The 5,314-nt window shown below is 43.6% G+C and overlaps 1 long non-coding RNA gene across 1 annotated transcript; it reads right to left on the reverse strand.

The window, feature by feature from the left end:
* Positions 1–329: 329 nt before the first annotated feature.
* LOC121841417 lies at positions 330–1,601 on the reverse strand. The gene is made up of 2 exons (XR_006080446.1): positions 1,314–1,601; positions 330–812 (listed from the first exon to the last, which is right to left on the reverse strand). It is a non-coding gene; the product is annotated as an uncharacterized LOC121841417 (long non-coding RNA).
* Between the last annotated feature and the right edge of the window lie 3,713 nt (positions 1,602–5,314).

A 5,314-nucleotide genomic window follows, 5' to 3' on the forward strand; every position in this document is an offset into this window, starting at 1 on the left:
ATCGTTTGTTATCAAGAAATTTGTGGAGTGGTTGGAAAAACGAGTTAATGACTCCAACCTAAGTGTATGTAAACTTCAGACTTCAACTGTCCATGTTAGTAAGTACTGATGAAAATGTAACACAGTCACCTTGAACACACATTCAGATTCAAAGCTAAAAATAAAAAAAAGTGTCTCCTTTGAATGGTCTATAAGGCTGTCTCTAAGGCAATATAACATGAAGGTAGTATCATCATGATTAGTATGTATAAGCCCAAGCTATGTGAAGGAGGTGTCTATAGGGTCCATAGGATCTTTACAGAAAAATGAATTGGCTCAACAGAAATGGCTGCATAACTTGCCAAATAAAACATTTATTAGACAACTAGGATAAAATAAAAGCTCAACATGTTACAATTTCATGATCACAATATCACCGTCACAGACGGAGAGCATACAGCAATGTGATAGGTGTAGTCACCATGACACAGGGTATATTTAACAATGTATTTGGGTTCTATCTTAAGGCCAAGCTGAGCCATCCTCTCGGCGGACAGTCCACCAGAGAGAAGGATGATTGTGAAGTCACCCTCTTCCCTGGTTGTTTACACTTGGCAGTGACTGCTCCATGCCGTCTTCCTCTTCCTCTTATCTGTGGCCTCCAAGCACATCTTACCACACTGATAGAGCATGTCCATGTTTGACCGCCAAGTCTGATGAATCCCACTGAGCCCAACAGTCTCACTGGCAATGGATTGGACAGGCTCCTTCTATCTATGGTATTTAGGCCTGGGGTGGGGTGGGGTGATCCTCACCTGTCCATGGAGCTGCATCTGTAGGGGGACAGAACATCACTAGCTCTACATTATATGTACTCAATTTTACATAGGCTATCTTCTCTACATTTTACAGAGTGGGATGAAATACAACACAAGGCAATATTTTTACACAGAAAATCTCATCTTCATCGATAAGCCTATAAGCCTATTGTTGTCCACTTTTGACCTTGTAAAAAAATGACATGTCCAAATTTACTGAATAATACAGAGATTATTCAATTAAAAATATCGCACTGTTAACGATGGATTTAACCAAATTGATATGGGAGCTAAAACATCAACATTTCATTTGGAAGACGCAACATCCGCTGTCATTCAACAAGTAGCCTAAGCACACAATGGAAAACGTCCGGTAGCATCAATTCATAAATGTGTTGGCTAAAAACAAAAAATATTGCAAGGAATGTCACCAAATGCCACTGTCCAACAAAAGCCATTGACGCCATAACAAGCCCCGTTAAAATGGCAGCAGTTCGAACAATACCGTTTCCTTACCTTGGACAGTTCTGTTACCTCGATAAGTGACCTTCGCTTGTTTAAATGTAGTCATTGTCGGTGTCTCGGCATATATACCAGAGGATGACGTATAGAATGAGCAGGATGGCGAAGAGAAACAAAGCAATGAATATGGCTTTGGTGACAGGGGACACCGACTGCATGGCAGGGAGGACGGTTGAGCGGAGCTGTGTAGACGGTGGAGCTCTCAGACATCTCTGGTGATCAGCATGCAGGAGGCTTCTCCAGTGCCACAGCGCATCTAATATCAGACGACTGGCAGTGCCCATCAACTTTTCGCAGCAGTGCCAATATAAAAACAAGGTGCTTGATGTATGGTATTAAAACTGTAGCCAATTGTTTGCCTCCAACTTCAATTAGCTAAGCTACAAGGAGGTAGGTAGCCTATATCCATCTTCTCAATTTTAATACAATATCAAAAAGATTCAATGCATCTCCCCATTACTTACTTTCTATTACTTAGAATAATTTAAAATATGTATTTTTTATTTGTTTTATTCACATTGGAATATGGCATACTTTGTACAACGTGCACAGTAAATAAATAAAAAATAAAAAACTTAAAATCTGTTACCAAATTTTTCTGTATCTGCACAGTTCTTCCTGTAAATGTGTTTTCGTAACATTTTCAGTGGAAATTATGAAAAGTATTCAGACCCCTAGACTTTTTCCCCATCAGGTTGGATGGGGAGCATCGCTGCACAGCTATTTTCAGGTCTCTCCAGAGATGTTCGATTGGGTTCAAGTCCAGGCTTTGGCTGGGGCACTCAAGGACATTCAGAGACTTGTCCCCAAGCCACTCCTGCGTTGTCTTGGCTGTGTGCTTAGGATCGTTGTCTCGTTACAATGTGAACCTTCACCCCCAGTCTGAGGTCCTGTGTGCTCTGGAGCAGGTTTTCATCAAGGATCTCTCTGTACTTTTCTCTGTTCATCTTTCCCTCAATCCTGACTAGTCTCCCAGTCCCTACACCATGATGCTGCCACCACCATGCTTCACCGTAGGGATGGTGCCAGGTTTCCTCCAGATGTGAAGCTTGGCATTCAGGCCAAAGAGTTCAATCTCGGTTTCATCAGACCAGAGAATGTTGTTTCTCATGGTCTGAGAGCCCTTTAGGTGCCTTTTGACAGACTCCAAGTTGACTGTCATGTGCCTTTTACTGAGGAGTGGCTTCCGTCTGGCCACTCTACAATAAAGGCCTGATTGGTGGAGAGCTGCAGAGATAGTTGTTCTTCTGGAACGTTCTCCCATCTCCATAGAGGAACTCTGGAGCTCACCTCCATGGCCAAGGCCCTTCTCCCCCCATTGATCAGTTTGTCCGGGGCGGCCAGCTCTAGGAAGAGTCTTGGTGGTTCCAAACTTGTTCCATTTAAGAATGATGGAGGCCACTGTGTTCTTTGGGACCTTCAATGCTGCAGAAATATTTTGCTACCCTCAGCTCAGTTTCGAGTCTCATAGCAAAGGGTCGAGTTGGCTGGATGTCTTTTGGGTGGTGGACCATTCTTGATACACATGGAAATCTGTTGAGTGGGGAAAAACCCAGCAGAGTTGCGGTTCTTGACACAAACAGGTGCGCCTGGCACCTACTACCATACCCCTATCAAAAGCACTTACATATTTTGTCTTTCCCATTTACCCGCTGAATGGCACACATACAGAATCCATGTCTCTATTGTCTTAAGGTTTAAAAATCGTTATTTAACCGGTCTCCTCCCCTTCATCAATAAGGGCTCATAGCTTTAACCTGGTCAGTCTATGTCATGGAAAGGGCAGGTGTTCATCATTTTTTTGTATACTCATATTTCTGCTGTTTGGAAGAGAATAGGATGTTATGCAGAAAATGTGTTGGTTGTACAGGATGTTTGTGCACATGGAAATGAGTGTTTTATGTTTACTATAGGTTAATGAGGCCATACAAATGTGATGTTACTAAAATGAGAGGGCATTTAGTTAAAAGGGCCCACTTTTTTCATAATTTGACAATAACTAGATTAAATCATTATTCAAATTACAAAAATGTGACTGACAATGGTATTTTAGTCCCAATGACTGACTTGACTAAATCTAAAAAATAAAAAAAAGAGCCAAAATTACAGGAGTATATATGTCTGTTTTAAAGCCCTTTTGTTAGGAAAAACTCATTCTGATTGTCTGGGCCTGACTCCCCAGTGGGTGGACCTATGGACTCGCGGGCCAAGCCATCGCTGCGCCCCCGCCTAGTCATGTGAAATCCAACGATTATAGCCTAATGAATTTATTTCTATTGACTGATTTCCTTCTATGAACTGTAATTCAGTAAAATCTTTGAAATTGTTGCATGTTGAGTTTATATTTTTGTTCACTCCATTTACATCTTATGGGATCTCTAACGTGTCACAGATGAGTCTTCACCACAGTGGCCTGTCACTTAGTTGGCAACATCATTGGGTTGTTACAACTGATGGTGGTCAGGGCTGGTTGGGGGAAGCTGGTGATCAGGGATGGAAGGGGACTGGTGGTCAGAGCCAGGAAGGAAAAGTTGCAGGTCAGGGGAGAGTTTCTTGCTGACTCTCCTGCAGGCACTGAAGAATATACTGTACGGGACAAAGGAGAGGAGGAACCCCAGCCAGGTAGAAGGCCATGTAGTAATCCCCAAAGTGGTCATGGTCTGTCATGGAGTAGTCCGGTGAATACATACTACTCAGTATCACACAGAGAGGTATCATTGAGGAGCACTTCATGATGATTCAATCACAACTGACAAAAGCAGTGTCAAAGATAAACCAATTGTACAATAAGGCTCATGCATGTATAGAGTAGGACAATAGATCAACTAAAGTTTACAACAGGGTGTATGTGATTTAAAAAAAAGCACACATCAAATTAGTGGCCCATTTTATTACTGCCCGAAACGAGGTGAAGGGAGGGTAGACCTGTGAGGGGGGGTCCGGCGGTCAGTGGGAGGGCCTTGAGGCCCAGCAGGTAGCCAATGGCCTGGGAAGCTCTCAGGGGGCCCACCAGCTCAAAGGCCACAGGGGCCATGAAGCTGACGGAGCAGCCGTCACACAGCCCCCAGCAGTAGACACACTACAACCAGCCCTTCAAACCTGACACACAGAAGAACCAGCATAGATGCCAAGCCCAGCACCATGAAGGAGCCTATCTGGAGGATGATAACAAGGACAGGGTTAAAGAGGTTTGGCCACCACTGTTTCCTTCTAATCCCATTCAACATTGAGTCCTAAGGACAACCTCAGACGACACCACATTGTTTTTTTTGGAGCAGGTTAGGAGAATTAGCATAGCAGGTTAGGAGAATTAGCATAGCAGGTTAGGAGAATTAGCATAGCAGGTTAGGAGACTGAGTTAGCTAAATTGCTCTCCTGACCTGCTACGAAAAGTCACAACCCAATGAAGGAGGACTGCATTCCAATCTTGTTCACAGTAGTTTCTATGTTCTCTTGGATGTGGTTAACTGCAGGAATATCCTGCATACCCCTTGGAGCAGATCTCCCATCCTGCCAAACAGCAGGTGGACCATGTCAGAGAACACCCCAATTCACAGCAGCAGGACACACTCCTTCACTGGGCTCTCAACAAACTGCTCCTCCACAAAAGTCATCTGACAAGAGACATCAATAGGATACACTGAATCAACGGGCAGCTTTTGTAGAACGATCAATATTAACAACAGTATGGCCGGGATTCAAAAAGGCAATGATCCCATGTTCGCAGAGATCGCATTCACGTTAGACGCTGCAGATGTCAGATTAATCGTAAATTCCCTTTAGATGTCAAGGTTGCTAAAACACGCCTTAGACTGAATCCCAGCGAAGGTCAGAAAGATCAAAAATATTTAGACACAAAGGCACAAAGACTGCTGGAAGTAGCGTGTCTGGATCACCAGGGAAGGCAGGAAGGCAAAGGAGGAGCCACAGACAAACAGAACCCCATAGGCGAAGTACCACAAACCCTTGAACCTTGGACACAAAAAACAGCAACA

Source organism: Oncorhynchus tshawytscha, linkage group LG30 (genome assembly GCF_018296145.1).
Source record: "Oncorhynchus tshawytscha isolate Ot180627B linkage group LG30, Otsh_v2.0, whole genome shotgun sequence".
Taxonomy (NCBI): Eukaryota; Metazoa; Chordata; class Actinopteri; order Salmoniformes; family Salmonidae; genus Oncorhynchus; species Oncorhynchus tshawytscha.